The 19,005-nt window shown below is 39.2% G+C and overlaps 1 long non-coding RNA gene across 1 annotated transcript; it reads left to right on the top strand.

Moving 5' to 3' along the window:
* The first annotated feature begins 1,203 nt into the window (after window positions 1-1,203).
* Window positions 1,204-16,092, top strand: LOC311088734. Its single transcript, XR_014607557.1, has 3 exons — window positions 1,204-1,343; window positions 15,521-15,564; window positions 15,850-16,092. It is a non-coding gene; the product is annotated as an uncharacterized lncRNA (long non-coding RNA).
* The last annotated feature ends 2,913 nt before the right edge of the window (window positions 16,093-19,005 follow it).

The raw sequence follows: 19,005 nt of genomic DNA, 5'->3' as shown, positions 1-19,005 counted from the left end.
CTTTAAATGGTCCGAATCAATTCAGTGTGAACACAAGAAGTGCCACATTTTATAGGTTCATATCATATTATTTCACCTTAAAGTACACTAATAATGTTAGTACAGTATCTTAGTGCTACAAAAAGTCATACTTTAGTTGTAAAAGCCCCATCCTTCAATAACAGCCTGAATTACATTGTGACATATTCACAAAACAACCTGTGCTGAAATGAGTTTCTGTTGCTTAAACAGTAGAGCATGGTGCTAGCAATGCCAAGGTCATGGGTTCGATTTTGAGGGAATGCACTGATAAAATCCAATCTAAGTTTTTCTGGATGAATGTCAAATGAGTAAATGTGCAGCTCAAACTGGTTTAATTGCTTATTTCTAATGTCAGGATCCTTCCAAAGAATATGAAGAGCAGTAGATGCTACACAGGGCCAGACACGGCACAAATTTCTACATACATTTTCCTTCGTTTTTCTGGTGTTTATGAATAATACCGTCTATACTGCTCAATAGGCATTAGTGAAGTTTACATTTGTCATAAGTTCAAATCTATTCATCGGACATCAGAAAGTTACAATTAGTTCAAATAAATGCTCGTTTTTACTGTAGAGATTTGACTTCTGAAAGTCACAGTATATTTTCATTGTATGTCAAGCTCTTTTACCTCAATAAATCAAGAAATATTTAGACTCCTCGTGATCTATGATACACCTTTAACCAAAAAAATGTCCATGCTTTGGAAATGCATAGTGAATCAGTCTTTCCCCAAAAACATTTATTTCTTGCTCATTCTAAGTAAATTTAAAATGCCTGCCCAGTCCCAAACATGTTATTCCAAATCATATCCATCTTATCCTTGTCACAAGTGTGAATGCTATGTTGGAAATCTGAGTAGGGCTCTAGAGTCCAATACAAAGTTTCCTCCTGCAAAACTCAGTTATAAACATTCCAGTTCCCTCCATGAAGAGCCAGTCTGCAAGGCTGTGGTGTCTAATTTGGATACAGACACACAGCCAGAGTTATTCAAATATCTGAGCTCTGGCCTCCAGCCAGATAGAGAATTTGGTCTGGGCATGGTCAGTGCTTATAAGCTTTAAGAGAGGGATTCCTCTTTCCTCCCAAGAGCTGAAGACCAAACATTTTCATTAGTGGTGCTAATCACTGAGACTCACGGTCATCTGACGAGAGGAAGACATTCATTAGGAGGCCTTCTCCCGTTCATAGTCTAGCACCTCTGTTTCCTTTGCTCATGTCTAAACTTTCTGTGTTCTGCTGATGGATGAAGTGAGCAGGTGGAAGTCTGATTCTTCAACAGGTTTATCATCTCAATCACTCTATCTTCACTCCACTGCTGGGTCAGTTCAATCTCTCTTGCCTGTCTAAAATCTCTGTTTTTAAATGTGTGTCATTTCTGTGCTACTAGTGGCAACAATGCAAATTGCAATCTGTTTGTTTGAGCAGCCTGACTGGGCTGAATGCAGGACTTCTACTAGCATGGAGAAAGCTATCTGTTAGCATTCCCCTAATTGCAGTTATTTACAGAATCTGAAATCGGCATCTTTGCTTCTTGCGTGCTCCAAGGGCTCAAGGTTTGTCTAGTAACAATAGCCCTGTTAACCACAGACTTTCTTCAGTGGAACACATATAAAGATTTTAAGGAGAACTACCCCTTTAAGACTGAAGGGATGCTTTAAGAGCTTTGGAAGTAAAAATCCCATTTGTTTTCTTCATAGGGGAATTTTAATGATACACCTTTAAAGACTTTAAAGACTACTGTGGTTGTTAATCATTAATGGTTTATGCTTTTACTGAAGCCATCAGCCTGCATTATTTTAACTTTTTTGTTTTTTTTTATAATCACGTTTTTACAGTGGAAAAAAACTACATTAACCATGATTCTGCAGAGTAATCTCCAGAAATGTGACAAGCAAATATCACCAAAAGCAACACGCAAACTATTTAAATATTTGTAAATATATGCATATATTGCGATAAACATAAAATACATTGTTTCTATATATATAATCAACATCTTTAAATCAATAGTTTTATATTTCTCCGTCAATGTCGTTCGCAATGCCTCATGGGATTGTAGTTCTTTTCTGCATTAGAGTCGTTAAGACAGTCTTGTACACTTGTCAAGACAATTTTTCGAATGCTCTTTTGCTTCAAATCAAAGTGTGTAATGTTGTGATTTACCTTGTTGCTGGTTAGTTTAGTTCATTCAGACCCTTTAAAAAGCCCTATGGGAAAAAACGACTATAGATAAATAGTTCCAGAACCAAAGGCCGCTGAAAAAGTGGACGGACACTGTTGCGTTCTGTAGGCATTGAGATAAATGCTCCTTAACACAACATGGCTAATCAGGTAGCACAGGGTTTGCTTTTCCCTGAATGACATGTCATCGATATGTGAGCTGTGCTGGGTAAAATTTACTTCATTTTTCAAATTACCAATTTTCCATGGGAGCGTGATTTACCATGGGAGAAGCACTACATGACTTTTCTCTGGTCTGTTTTCCCTCTTAGCCAGAGGCACTTAACTGAGCCTGTGAGCCCTGGCTGTTAGGTAATGAAAGGCAGTGCTCAGCCAAAGGCTAGAATAACAGAGCGGAGCATATGCATAGCTAAAATATTTCTCCTCTTTAATAAGAGATTAGTAGGCACCCTCCACCTGTTTCTAGGGTTCAGGCGCTTGGCAACGGGCAGAGTGGGCTCAGCAAGAGTGCAGCCCCTACATCTGTTTGGCATGTTGCGCTTTTCAATCACAGTGCCGGGCCACGGGCTTCTCATGCTCACAATGAGATCACTGTGTTCTCCGAGGCCTAAACCGGCCCTCAACAACCACCGCAGCAAAGTAAACAAACTCAGGGGAATGTAAATTCACAACACCACCATGTATTTAAAATCTACTTACAAGCGGCAATTACATTGTTGGCTAAAAAGGAAAAACAACTGTCATGCTGGTGAGATATAAATGATACACGGTAGACCGTGTCCAAAATTAACTGAGGGAGAATTTAGAACATTTAAATATCAAAAACATTTGTTTTGTTTTATTTATGACAATGGGATTATTTTTCCTTGTATTTTTGGAACAAACAGCACAGGTCACTCACAGCATCTTATACTACGGGGCTGTTGAATGCTTGAATCTGATTGGTTTACGAACGTTCTGAGGCGTGCAATTTTTTTCAGGGAAACGCACGGCTGAAGTTTGGAATTAACAACAGAGGCTTGGGATGAGATGCGTAAGAAATTAGTTCTACACACAAGAGCGTTTTAATGACAAAAACTTGACAAATGTCTTAAGATACATCATCTGAACAATGTTTTGAGGTGTGGTAACCATAGTATAAGCAGAATAATTTACTCCGGGCAAGTGAATTATTGAAAAACCTTGGGTGTGCCCGTCATCAATTATTAAGGTACAATTGTAAAATTGTTAAATCCAACTGTAATTTTTTTACGTATATAAATATTGGCAACTTAAAGGGATAGTTCACCCAAAAATGAAAATTCTGTCATCGATTACTCACCCTCATGTCGTTCCAAACCCATAAGACTTTCGTACATCTTCGGAACACAAATGAAGATCTTTTTGATGAAATCTGAGAGGTTTTTGTCCCTCCATTGACTGCTATACAACTACCACTTTTGATGCTTCAGAAAATTCATAAAGAGATAAAACTAACCCATATGAATTGGTTTAGTCCAAATTTTCTGAAGAGACTCAATTGCTTTATATGATGAACAGATTTAATTTAGGCTTTTATTCACATATAAACATTCATCAACACACATCAGTTGCGTTAAATGACATGAGGGTGAGTAATTAATTGAAAGAATTAAAATCTTTGGGTAAACGAACCCTTTAATCAAAGCGAGGTGGTCCGCTCATTGGGAATGGAGGGCCCTCCAATAAAAAATTTGTTTAGGGGCCAATAATTTTAAGCAATGGCACTGATGTTGATGGATGTTTCTGTTATTAGACAGTTTGTATGTCTATGATTTGAATCATGTACACCACTTACATCAGCAAGTGTCTTATTTTTGTTCTTACTTAAACCAGGTACCCTATTGATGCTGCTCCTATAAACTAACTGTCAACTACAGGCAAGTCAATCCATCTACTCACCAAAGCAATTTTACTCACATTCGGACTGATGATTGATGGTCTAAATAGAAGGCGTTGTGCACAACAGGAAAATGCCATAAAATAAAAGCCATGTAAAACTTAAGATGGTACTTGACATGGGAGTTTAGGACAGACAGGAGTACCAGACAGGCATCTGAAATCACTTAGAGGTCGTGGCTGAGCAGCACTGAGGTATGTAGCAGACAGAGGAATGCTGCATTGACTCTGACATTGCAGTCTCTCACATAAACCAAACAAACACAGGCAATGATTCAACGCAGGTAATAGGGAAGAGTTCACCAGCCAGAGCTCCACTGTAATATGCAGGCCAGTCATTCATCATTGGCCTGTAATATGTAGCCCAGTCATTCATCACTAGCTTCCTTAAGACCTCCAAGGGAAAGAGGCTGAGACCGTTGCCCAGGCCATACTGGATTAGAGCAGCTTTAAGGTACAAGCAGCATGACAAATAAATTTAGTCCAGCATTGCATATCTCATTCATATGGCAATGACATGAATAGGCTATCATAAATTGCTTCACCTGTTGATGGACAGTTTTACTGGAATCGAGTCGACACTGCTCACATTTCATTTCATTATGTTGAATATTAAACAAAAGCATAATATACCCTTACAATGGCCACTTGTTAAATGATATTGTGTCACATTCTTCATAAAAACACCATAAAAAGTAGAATACAATATTACTTGTGCTGGAAAAAGACAGCCATAGAGGGTTGGAATGACATTAAGGTAAGCAAATGAAGTCAGAATTTTAATTTTTGGGTGAACTATTCCTTTAATAATGACGGAAAGATACAATGTCAGTGTTGTGTTGGGTGGGGGGTGCTCTTTTCCTCCCCTTGTCATTGACCTGCTGGTTTCTGACGGCCCCCTGTAGATCCGAATCAGCCTAAATCTACAAACTGCCAATGCACTCCCACAGTGGTCCCACACTCCACCCTATCCCTACAAACACGGCCATTGTCAACTAACTGAGTTAGAACAGACGCTAAGGTTCATGCAGGAAGCGATCCGTCAAAATCCTGTCTTGTCCCCAATTAGGCTCATCAACTGGACCGGCCCTTAGCCATTCAACTTTGCAATTTAATAATGCACAGCATCTACTGCCTGTGCTGTTCCTCCATTCTGATATACTTCAGACCAAGACTCTGGAAGAAGCCCCTGGATCCCCGGGACCCTATAGAGTGTTGCAGGGATGATATATGTTTGTAGACCAAACCCCGGAAACGAGTTAGCATTTTAGCACTGAAATCAATCGTTTTTTAATTGTTTTTTGGCTAAATGCATGAAATAAGGTGTGTGATTAACACAAGCTTAAGATAGTATTATGTTTTATTCAATGACATTAAATACATCAGTAATACCTCCTCATGATTTTTTTTTAAAGCCTTAACTCGTCTTTATAATGGTGGTTGCTAACAAGTGGCTAAATGGGACTACAGAGGCTTTCAGGGACATGAAATGGACAACAAACAGGAAAACTCATCTACTTAGTGGTCTGCTTTTTACAACCTCATTGTGTTTATGATTGTGCTCTTGCAAACTATTCTAACTCAAACTTTAAGGGAAAATGCAACCACATTGTAGTTTGTTTACAGCCTACTTTTATCTTTTTACTTCTGCCGACAGTTGTGTTCATTTGTGAAGATTATCATAATGAACTAAACATGTAAGAATCGATAACTTTTGTTGGTCACAGGGCTTATTTCCTGCAATAATCCAAAAACCAATGGTGGTTTTGAAGAATGGATGGATCTTGTTAAGTAATCCTTCCTCTATTCCTGATTCAGGCTTAAACGCCTACTTTTTTCAGAGTCTTCCAAAAGAGGAGTCGTGCGTTCCTGTAGCTCAAACAGTAGAGCATTGCGCTTGTAATGCCAAGATAATGGGTTTGACTCCCAGGGTCAGGGATTGGTTTAACTTACACCTTCAATGCGATGCAAATCACTTTAGATAACAGTGTCAGCCAAATGCATAAGTGGAAAAGAATACATTCCTGTGCTATTTTTCCCAAAAAGCACTGAAAGCCATAAGAAGATCATAGAAACCATTGGCACCAGTGGTCTCTACGATCTACTTATACTTACAGTGATTTTGGGAAACGCAGCCCTGATGTGGTCACCCTTGTTCGCCACCTCGTTCATTCTGCACTGATATTTACTCACTTCATATCCCATGCTGCCACCTGCACCCATTAACACAGTCAGGAGAGCCAGGGGAGGGAAGACATGACAGGAAGGAGGCATCTCACATATGTCAAATGTCTTCGTGAAGCCAGACCCCTTTAAACAAGTGTCAATCAGTTGCTCTAGGAGCCCAAAGGAAGTTGAGTTGAGGAGGTGGGTGTGTGTAGAGCTGGGCCGGGGCTCCTGTCGCTCACTCTAAGACAAGCCCGGCAGGGAATCTGATCCAGACCCTACCCCAACCCAGCAGGCTGGGCAAGCAAGGAACAAGCTCTCAGTGGGTAGGCCAAGCCCTAAACAAGCAAACCTGCCAGGACCCTGAGAGAGCAACCCTGTTGCTGTCGAGGACTGAAGCTGGTTGGCAAGACAATGCCTGGGTGAATACAGGACAATGGAATTAGCTCCCAATTTGTATCACTTCCCCGAAGGATTGAGATGTCTTATCCTGTTAGGAGCTCCTCTCTGCTGAGCGACACATCCTTGCTTTGAAGCATGAGAGGGATAAGCAGGCTAAAGCCCTTGTTATCCCACTTTTTCCTCAAAGAGATTACAATCTTAGCTGCGGTGCGGCTTTTGGGTGGCGTGCGTGCGTCTACTGGTGCTTCCCACGCTTGACTGACACCGTGCCCCGGGAGGCGTCATTCCTTCAGGACACATCAGCTGTCATGGGACTTTGAGAGAGCGCAACTCTGTTCAGGTGCTGAGCGCTCTTTGCAACACCCAGGACCCGCCGCTTTCCGGCAGCGTCCGTCCCGTTTCTTGCACGACAGCTGGAGACAGGTGTAATAAAGAAGGGCCGAGAGAGATCGGCCCGACTCGAGGAGAGGGTGAATGGAGGGGAATGCACTCTCTTGTGCATCAGGGGGCAGCATGAGTGGAATGTGTTGGTGATAAAGACTCTTGGCGGGTTGGTTCTGTTCGGCTCATGCCACAATGGCGTCTTTGACAGCTGAGAGAACAGCGCTTTTGTGGGGCCCTTCCAGTGACACTACACATTGTTGTGAATGCTCCGCATAGCCGGCATTCTCCATCATGCCTTCCTCTGTGCTCAAGGCTTATCAAGAATTCCTTTTTCTTTCTCTCTCGCACTTCTTTTTGTGAGTCTGTACATTGTGTTGCCAGCTACTGTGGAGGCTGAAGGACTAGCACAGAATGCCAGCTCCTGCTGATGACCTCATTCACACATGGACAGTACAGTAAAAGACTGGCTAATATGCTGCCATTACAGATCTCAGATACTATGTCCAACGAACTAAAGACAAGTTTAGCAAGTTAAATTTGATCTTAATCAGCTCTAAAACAGGGTGTCCTCAAGTACTTGACAACAGAAGTGTTTCTTTTAGCGGAAATTACTCTTGATGTCACTTTGCATTTTCACTGATGTTATTAAAATGGTCATTACAGTGGTTCATTTTTTAATTAAACAGACTTGGACTCAATAGCGTCTTTTCAAACAAACAAATAAATAGTTACTAAATGAATAAATACACACATACATAAGTAAGTAAATAAATAAATAAATAAATAAATTCCCTGTGTGTGTATTCTGCTACAACTGTCAGCCATGGACAAAACACAAATTATTATTTTCATCATCATCATCACCCCCACCATATGTCTTATTTATTTATATATTTAACCCATTGTGTTGTTAATTAAAAAAAAAAAAAAAAACACATGATCAATTGTTTTTATGTATATTAATCTCTTGGCCATCCAAATATTTGAATAGCATATTCATATTTTAGGGGTAACAAAGCAAAAACAGCAATCTTTCAAATTTCCCTTTTACGTGCACACTTGGTTAATAATCACTGCTTGGAAACATCTCTGGAAGAAATGTTTATTTATTTCAGAGAAACTTAGCTCAGCTACAGATGTGTCCATGCTGCATCCATCTGTGACCCACAGCTGCTGAACGGAAAAACAGGATGATTAATAAAATAGAAGATATGTTTATGCCAGTCTACCATGAAGCACAACACTGGGAAGTAACGGAAAACACTTCAGTGTTCTTCTTTTATAGCATCTCTGGATGTTTCTGATTAGAAGTAGATCCTCAGTGCGACCACAAGGGGCAAAGCTAATTGAGTTTTCATCTTATGTCTTTTAAGTGGATTTGATTACACAATCACACACTCTCACACTCTCTCACACACACACGCACACAAGCACGCACGCACACGTGCGCACACACACAAGACTTTCCATAGACATAATGCACTGTACAAACTGTATATTCTATTCCCAAACCCTAAACCTACAAACAAAACTTTCTGCATTTTTACATTTTCACAAAACATCAATTAGTATGATTTAGTTTTCCTGTTTTCCGGATGGGGAGCAAAAAGTGTCCTCACAAGGTCAAGGATTTCAGATAATGCCACGTCACCATAACATGATGATTTGACATTGGTTCATAATGACGTTTTAAATACATGTTGTCTAAAGTAATGCTCTGTATACATGTAAGTACTGTGTCCACAAGTGTGGTGTTTCTTAACTTTTAAAATATTATTATTTGGAAAGAACATGTGTTACTAAGAGTATAAATAATAGCACTTGCAACAATTGCATACTGGGTAAGGGGCAATTAAATAAAAAAAACAAGTGTAAACTTGTTTTGTATTAAAAGTTTTCTGAAATGTTATGTTGAAATATGCAAATAATATACAAATATACTCATTTGCATACATTTCCAGATCAAAAATCTAAACAATGGCCAGGTTCAAAATTCTTGTTTTTTACAGAGGGGATATTTCAGTTTATTACTCAATAAAATTAGAAAATGCCGTCAACAGCCAGAACAAAATGTGCCATATTTTTTAGAAATAAAATGATGAATGATACAAGAAAAAACTGTAAAAACCTTCTGAATAGATCAGAATAAAACTTTAAAGTTTGGTGTGTGAACTTCAGTGATTTAGCTCAGTGCATGAGAAAAAAAACTCCTCTTGACAAAATAAGAGATGTATTATAACGGAAATCTACAGACGCAAATAGATAATTCCCAGTTTCATAGAAAAGGCTTAAAGGATTAGTTCATCTCAAAATGAAAATTTCCTGATAATTTACTCACCCCAATGCCATCCAAGATGTTCATGTCTTTCTTTCTTCAGTGGAAAAGAAATTACGTTTTTTGAGGAAAACATTTCAGGATTTTTCTCCACACAATGGACTTCAACGGTAACCAAATTGTTGCAGTCGAAGATTTTTATTTTTTTTAGAATATGACCGATCGTTTCACTAGATGGGACCGATGATTCACTAAACATCCTGAAATGTTTTCCTCAAAATCTTAATTTCTTTTCCACTGAAGAAAGAAAGACATGAACATCTTGGATGGCATTGGGGTGAGTAAATTATCAGGAAATTTTCATTTTGAGGTGAACTAATCCTTTGAGCCTGGTCCAGACTAAAATGCATGTTTGAGCTGTTTTAACAGTAAAGAAAATATATCTTAAAATATGTCACTGCCATTGTTTTGTCTCAAGATGTTTTTTTTTGTTTTTTTAAAGACAGGTTTATAAAAGCTACTTAAATGTTGAACTAAGGCTTAATCCTGGCTTAATCTAAGCCCTTTTTGTGAGACCAGGCCTAAGTGTAATAAAATGAACATAAATAAAAAAATTCCACTAGTCTGAAAGAAGACAAAAAGCAAAAAAGCGCAAAATCACACATTTTTTTGTGCGCTTTTGCCTGCCTGTAGTGTTTTGCCTTAAAAGCACTTAATAAACAGATTCAAACAGATGTATTCATAGTGTATTCAAGGTCACAATGGTCACAGCTCCTCTGATTCTTCTTTAAATACTTTGACGAAAGCCGTCTAAATGCAAGTTGTTAGTGAACAGTTTGGCCCTGCTCTTGTGAGGAGTCACACTGTGCAAATTGAAGCTTTGCCAACAGAGCTGACATTATAGTATCTGAACCCTATCCAAAAGGGCATGGCAAAGAGGCTGGAATTGGGTCGGCTTGTGTCCTTTCACCATGTGACAGAAAACAAGGGATTTTATGAAGAGAAAACATCATTCTTGCCATGTTCCAGGACTCCTCTCTTTCTCATGTTGCATAGCTCAGTGTGAGCCAGTCTCCAGCCTGTGTATGACACCCACATGTGTGCTTTCTCTCTCTCTGGTGTACAGCTACGGGGATGCTGAAGTTTCTGATACCATGTTCACAGCACTTCAGTTAATGTGCTTGGAGCAAACACACCATATTCGCTAAATTAGAAACTAATGAGATTCTGCACATTAGGGAATAAAATACATATAATGGTGACAATATCAATGGATAGTTAACATGATGCTCAGTACACGCATAAATCGCTAACAAGTGTTTCCAAACACATGCAATCACACTCAAGCCTGGCAAACATACACCTCCAGCTGCTGGAGTTTGACCCCTTTGCCAGCTTGCTGATGGGCGCATTGTTTGATCTTTTCGATTGTGCAGCTGTAAACTGAATCTGCTCTTATTTAGTGTGTTTATGTCTCATTCACACGTGTTCCCTGATATATGGCACAGATGTGACAGATAAAGGACATCAAAGACTCTGTGCAATGCCAGAAATAACACTGCACTGAAAGAGACTCACAATGCAATGTTCTTCCTAATTAAAACTTTCATATTTTTGTATACTTTCAAAAACATTATTAAACGTGTTTTAACCTTTGTTCTACTGACGTGATGTTATAATTGTTAACGGAAATTCACTAATAAAGCCGTAAGCTATAGTCTGTAGTAGTAGAAGTAGTAGTATTCATAGCATTCTCAATGTTAGTGGCTCGGCTGGCACAGGCTATTTGAATTTTGCCATTTTTGCTCATGTGCACTCAGTTTTTTGACAGCCAATCATTGAGCTGCAGTAAAATCATGACTATGCTGACTGGCTAATGGCACCGCAATTCATGGATTTCACATGACGTCACATCCTCATAGAAATGCCATGGATGGCAAAACAAGGCTTCCTCCGCTGCCCACCAGTTATTTTTACCAAGTATAGTTCTAATGTACTAAAACAGTGATATTAAATGACCAAACTCAGTATACACCTAATGGACCATGCATATAATACCCAGGTATTGCACCCAGAATATGAACACAATATGCACTAAATTATACGTTAAGCTTTTTTTCCATAGAAAATCATTATATAGAAAATGATTAACGTGGCTTAATGCATAAGAGAGTGATATTGGAGGACCAAATTCAGTTTACACCTTATTAATAAACAGGCAAGCAAATGAACCCAGAATATGAACACAATGCGCAAAAAGCTTCCTCGTGCCATAAATAATAGTCCAACAGTGGAATGAGGGTGGGGGTCTTGGAGGTGGACGAGGAAGAGCTGGCAGATGACAGGACCCTGGGAAAGCCGGCAGAGGAAGAAGCGACGGTGGATCCGATAGAGGGATGAGCCAAGGTGGAGCCTTGGCGGATGGTCTGGGTGGAAACCTCAGGACAGACTGAGGTGGAGCAGGACGAGGTGGACACCCAGGCGGAGCAGAAGGCCCAGGGTGACGCCGCTGGTTTGGAAGGCCTGTGGAAGACCAGGTCAACACCGCAGGGAGCGAGGACTAGGGCTGTCACTTTTGTGAAAAAACTTATCAGAATTTTTGAGACATAAGTGTTCATTGAAACGATTGTAAAATCGATTTTCCATGTCTAAAGACGTTTCCATTTTAAACGCCAAATATAGGCAAATCCACAGACAACTAACAGGCATTAGGACGAACGTAAAGAGGGCGCTTGAGACGCGCACAAGTCAGCAATATTTCTGATGATTTATTGGCGTGAAGTTTCGTGCACAATGACAAACAGGAGTACAACATTTCCGAAAAACAATAAGCAGAGTGGATTGCCATAACATCAATGAAAAACATTACTGCAGGCTTCAACATGGCTGTGTTTACGATTAGAAATGTCAAACAAATTTCGCCTACGTAGGCGATTGTAGACCGTAGCCCGAATCTGTATGCATGAGACTGTCTGAATACCGGCAGAATTCACATTTTTGTAGTAAAAAGAGACACATTACAAGGATAATTTGCTGTTATGTGTATTTGTCAGAGCCTGCAGTTGCTGTGTGATGCGCATTCGCTGCGGGCGTATCGTGACGAGCTGGACGCGCTCCGAGAGAAGGCCGTTAAAATCGATTCCCTATTTTCGTTTTCGAAACTTGTGTTGGTTGGTCCGATCGATTGTGCAATCGATTTTCGAACGTAAAGTGACAGCCCTAGCGAGGACCAAGGTGGAGCAAGAGGGAAGAAGGAGCACAGTGGAGCTGAAGGGGTGGAGGGCTGAGGCACTGCCGGAGGCACAGAAGTGCACGCCGGAACCAAGACGATGATTGATCAAGGCAGAGCTGGGGGATCGAGGGAGCCCTGTGGAGCCCAAGGGAGGATGGACCACGGTAGAGCCGAGGGTGCGCAGAGCCAAGGTGAAGCCGACGAGCTGACAAGCTTCATGGGTCTGGAGGCCCGGGGTGAAGCCATGGGATCCATCTCACAAGGCAGAGCTCCTGGTGGAGAAGTCCAAGGAGGAGCTGGAGAGCTGGAGGGGATCAGCAGCAAGGCCAGAGGAGCCAGCAGAGAGGACGGGGACAGTGGAGGAAGAAGGACTCTGGGCGAAACCAGGTCATCCAAGTAGAGGGACCTCGGACAAGGAGAGAATTCGAGGGTGGGGACAAAGTTGGGACCTGGGTCTGCAGAACACAAACTCAATAAGGTAGTGGCCTGCTCCTGGGTTGGGGATGGACTGGGCCGCAAGCACCACCTCCTGGACGGACCTGGCGTAGGCTCTGGCCTCGGGCCTCTGGGTCCGGGATGGACACTGTGGCTGGCTGTAGCGCAGGGTCCATGACGGGCACGGGATCGGGCTCTGGTTCCGTGGCGGGCATGGGCTTCATCTCAGGATCCGTGGAGGTGCGGGGCTGATGAGCTTTTCCTCCTCTGCCTTGCAGGTACCACAATGATAGATGGTCAAAAGGTGCCAAAAGGTTTGTAATGGTCAAAATCAAAGGTGCCTCGAGGACCTACTCTGGGCTGGCGTGATAGGCTGATATGGTAGAACACACAGAAGGAGCGGTGTGTCAAGGTAGTGGTGTGTGTGTAAGGCATGCCAGTTCTAAAAACACTCTTTATTTTAATTTAACCAGGAACAAATAGGAGATCACAAAAAACAAAGACGATAACCAACAAACTAGGACTGCAAACTGAGGGCTATAAATACACATAACGAACAAGGGAACTAAACTAGACACAGGAGACAGCAATACATAAGTATAGAAACAAACAAGGACATAATCAGTAACCAAGGAAACTGAAAATGAAAGTGGAGAAACAGGAACTAAAGGAAATGGAACAGAATGTAAAAATAAAAGCAAACAGAATGGAACATAACCACGACACCGCTCTTTTTATTGATTTAAATACTGCAGGTGCTTTATATCAATTCGTGGCTTGAAACGAATGGCCTGTGTGGCAGTTCTTGATGTTTTACCCTCCAGGACTCCACGGCAGTCATGTGACTGACAAATATGAATTACGCACACAGTCACAAGTCCTTCATTAGAATCTATCTCACTATCCTGAGCTGTGACGTCAAAGACAGTAGACAGGCAAAATAAGTATTTTTCATGATTTTAAGAGCCCTCTGAAAAATTGGGCACTGGTAAACATCTAATATAATTGCTTGAAAAAAGAAAATTGCTCTACTTTTGAATGACTGATGTAGAAGGCTTCTTTTAGCAGGGGATAACTAGACCATTATACGTAAGCCATGTTTTACTATACTGTAGGTAAGAGGTTTCTCAAGCACAATGTGAAGCGCAAACAACAACAAATGACAAACAAAGTAACTTGCTGTATTAACTCAGAATGTACACTCAATATGACACCTTTAAATGTGACAAATGTGCATTTCATAATGTTCATTTGACAGGTCAAATCATGAAATATTCTCCAATTTGCCACAACCCGCCCTGAGAAAAAGTGAGAAAAAGACGTGCTTAATTGTTTTGAATGTGCACTTGTGTTGTATTGTACTTTTGCACTTTTTTAACAATGTCAAATTAAGTTAAGTTTTACTTTAAATTCCATTTTAAATCATTATGTTTTAATAATCTTTTGTTGTGCTTTAAAGAAGTACGCATATTTTGATGTGTTGACTAACAAACTAAAGCTCTTGATTAAGAGTTTAACTGTACTGTGTTATTCAGTATTAAATTTAAAGTGAATATATTTTAAATGTACTAAATAGCAACTGCATAACAAATGTGTAATTAGACATGACAAATTATGTGTATTTAAATACATGACATACAAGTTTCAATAGAAATGACATTAAAGTATATTTTAGTTTACAATAAATGCTTAGTACATGCGTCAGTACACTTTAACCGCATTTCAAAGGCAAAAGAATATCAAGATGTACTTAAGTCCTAAGTCCTTAAATATATTCTTTAAAAGTATCTTATTTTCATAATTAAATAATGCTAAAGTGTACTTCTTTTTCACAAGGGACAGCTTTCAAACTTTGTCACTCTGAAAACAAAGCGTCTGTTAGCCTACCATTAGACATCCGCACGTTTATTTCTACTTTACATAAGATACAGTGCTGGAATTTATTTCATTGATTGCAGTGCAGTTTTTTAATGCCCACCAAACACATATTCACTGTGGTGATGATAATGGGCTAATGTTCCACTCCTTTCTCATCCTCCAATAACTGAATGGCCCTTCCCAAAGATAAGATCATGCACGTTCCATTAAACCTTAGGGCTGCCCTGGGAGATTCTGAGATAGTTTCTAGACGACTTTGTTAAATTTATAACCCCCTGCAATGGGAATAAAATAATGAAAGGAATTAACTGTTATTGTCCTTCTGGGATCTGCTTGTAAGGCAGAGTGTCTGTTTCTGCATGGGTGACTTTTTATTTGCTGTAAGACATGTTAGGCAGTTTACAGAGCAAGGGGAAATGGTCTTTAAAGACATGTTTTGAAGAAGGAGATAAAGTGAGGTGCTTTGCAGCTACAAGGGTTTTAGTATTCATTTTCTCCTCTGTGGAACACAAAAGGAGATATCTAGAAAAATGTCCAAGCTGCTGTTTTCCATAATAATGAATGGTGAGCATGGCTGTCAAACAAGATCATCAGTGTCTTAAATTTGTTTTCTTCCTCACATAAAGCTTTGCAGAAGACTTGGAATATATCATAATGGACTACTTTAATGGTACTTGTATGATCCCCATTGACTTTCATTGTATTAAAAAAGCCATTATCTCTTTTATGTTTAAAAATCATTCCGGTTATTGAAATAAATAAAACAAATTATATGAGACCTAGTGTATATATAGTGTATATATAGTGTATATATATATATATATATATATATATATATATATATATATATATAACATCTAATTTCTTATTTCTTCTTGTGTTTCAGAAAATGTTTTCATGTTTTGAGTAACACAAAGAGGAGTAAATGATGACAGAAGTTTCATTTCCCTTTCAGATTCCAGTGGGAGATGCTGAAGACTGTTTCTCCATTAGTGTGGACACTTTGCCAAAGGGCATCAAAGCACTGGTCCTGCAACATGAACATCAGCAGCAATGTCCTCCCTTCAGCAGAAAATAAGAGCTGTCATCAGATGATGGACCTAAGCGTTTCGATTCACAGTATTGCTCAACTGTGATAAAAGCTATTCTTAGAAGTGTTTTTCCATATTGCATGTGGTGGGAGGAGAAGGATGTAGATCAGCGGTACCTGTCTGGGTGTCCCTGAGAACCTCTGCTATTCGGCCCGGCTGACTCCAAACACAGCGCTGGCCCTGAGCCGGCTACACATTCCACAACTTCCAGACAGCTCCAACTTTATTTTCAGGCAAAACGGCATCAGCGCTCTCACATGACATTCCCAAAAAAGGCACTGCGGCCCCAGACTACCCTGATTCTCTATATGACTTAACCATTGAGGAATTAAAACAACATGAGTTATGTCAAAACCAGTAGACGAGAGTGGCCAAAGTCTTCAGTGTACTAATGATACGTTGATGACGCTAATAGATACAGTGGGGTCCAAAAGTCTGGGGCCACTATTTTGAATTTATATAGGCCTATATATATATATATATATATATATATATACACACACAGAGGTTAATGCATTATTAATGTAAACAAATAAATCCTTATTGTCAAATGTTCAAATTGTTAAATATTCAATCTAAAAGTTGTTTTTTGTTGATTGAAAATAAAATAAAAATCGATTGTCCACTCCGTTCCCATCAGATTTATGAATCTTCACAAGTTCATATTTGTATAACTATGCAAAAATGAACCTTGCAAAATCCTATTATTTTAAAGTCTAACACTTTCTAAGGGCACTTTATAATTCTGTGATTAAAATCCCATTTTCTGACAGTCTCTTACAGCTTAAGGGTATAAACTACACATTAAAATATTCATATTCCAATTAAACACAGTAAAATTACTGCCATAAATATAACCTGACAGCATGCATGAACAGCCAATATATGGTCAAAGTAAATCTTTGAAACCTTTAATATTTAAAAACGTTCATTTCCCAAAAATCTGCATGAATGTGCCCATTGCTTTCCCCAAAGAGTTAAGATTTTAAGCCGTCTACAGATTGCACATTTGAGTTTTAAGCAGGATATTGACTGGTTTGCATCATATAAGAGTTTATGAAAGGTCTCACGCATTGACTTTTCCCTATACGCCCCAGATAAAAACTGGAAAGAGGCTCATTTTGATAAATCACTCGGAGTCTCATCCCCAGTTTGAAGACTTTAATTGCACTGGGCATTTATGACCCAATGCATCTCTTTAAGCAGCTCATCTGCATATGCAGCATATCTCTAAGGACACACAATCCAACACTGATTGAAGGACAGTCATTTTCAGCCCAGAGTGTAAGCATTTTATTGTATTTGCGTCACTAGCTGTTGTATCAAGGGCCGGCAGATAATTGGACAGTCAGCTGAACATGGGAAGTTGTTGGTAATTTGAGAATTTGATTGCTTTTTCTTGTTATCTCTCAAGTGGATGTACAGTGAGGTGACTTTAACAACTGGCACATGTTGTTAGCGGTTAGCATCAGTGCTGCAGGACATTGCAAATCATAAGTGAAAAGAACCTATCGGATAAAAAGCAGGTGCTGAAACATTATAATAGCCTACTTTAAATTATTATGCTAGTCTTCCTTTGTGAAGATCTAATTTAAATGGCCTTTCTATCTATATATTTTAAGGAAAGTGTAAAATGTGGCTGTGCTCAGTCTCTCTGTAAGTTCAGACAGTAACGCACTACTGCCCTCATCTGGATATTAGTGTATACTGTACAAGTGCTTTATTATCCGTTACCAGGCAATGAACAACACAGTCACGTGGCAACACCTAGCATAAAAACAGAAAAGCGGGGGTTTTAACACAAAATAAGGTCCGTTTACTTTATCTATATCCCGAGGGGGAATGAAATCGGTTGCAAATGGCTTAATTTTGCCCAGACACTAATTAGACAAAAGGAGGCAGCATTAATCATCTGTCTGTGCTCAAAAAGCCCCCTAAGCACAGTTTTTCAGCATTAGATTAGATTGTGTTTACCCTAGTTAGTGAATTGTTTCAGTATTACGGGGGTTGATGATCAACATTAATTAGTTGGAGGCTGAGTGTCATATCTTATCATTGAATTATAGACCTAAAGTCATCTTTGATTTTTAACAGGAATGAAAGCGAGGCTGTGAGTCTAGGCTACATCTTCATTGTTGTAGGCGACTGATATATTAGATCTTCATTGTTGTAGGCGACTGATATTATTTAATGTGTTTTTGGATTGTTCCGATGACGAAACACTGCAAAAAAACATCTTTCTAAGAAATTTCAGTAGACAAAAAAAATAATATATATATATATATATATATATATATATATATATATATATATATATATATATTATAAGTGATATATGCGCTTTAAACAGCGTTTTACAGAGGATGCAGTCCATACCTCACAGCCTCGCTTTCATAATCATACCTGTCATGGCGCTGCTCTGAATAAGGTCTATCCATATGATTGAATGGTGATTGAATTGAATCCATATGCTTGTTGAATAGCACCACCTGCTGAAACTGAGAGCACAGGCAGGGCTACTAACACAGGGAACCTTTCTTTCTATGGCATCATGTGGCTACATTTATAAAAAGCAAGCGATTAAAACATATAGCTACATGTCATGAGAATTGTGTGAGATTGAACTGCTTTGAGATTTACAAAGCGATGTTAACAACAGTGGCCATTTTTGCATGGTTTTTGAAAATAGAAAGATAAAATGTCTAGTCTAAAAAATATAATCTAAAACCTACAATGGCTTTCCACTAAATGTGTCTAAAATAGATCAATAGATTTTAAATAAATGACTAGTTTAGGAATTTTCTGATTATTCCTCATCTCAAAGCTTTCAAGCTTCATCAAATACCTTCACAACTGTGATACACCTGAACATTTTTAGCTTAAATAAATAATTCTACAAAAGTTTTAATTCACTGTTAATTAACTGATGGAAATATATGCAGTTTTTATTCATTATTTTAGTTTTAGTTTTGTTAATACATCAAAATAAACTAAATGAAAAATGTTGGAAAGTAACTGAA

This window comes from Abramis brama, assembly GCF_963993115.1.
Source record: "Abramis brama genome assembly, chromosome: 8".
Taxonomy (NCBI): Eukaryota; Metazoa; Chordata; class Actinopteri; order Cypriniformes; family Leuciscidae; genus Abramis; species Abramis brama.
This window is presented reverse-complemented; position numbering and strand designations above follow the sequence as displayed.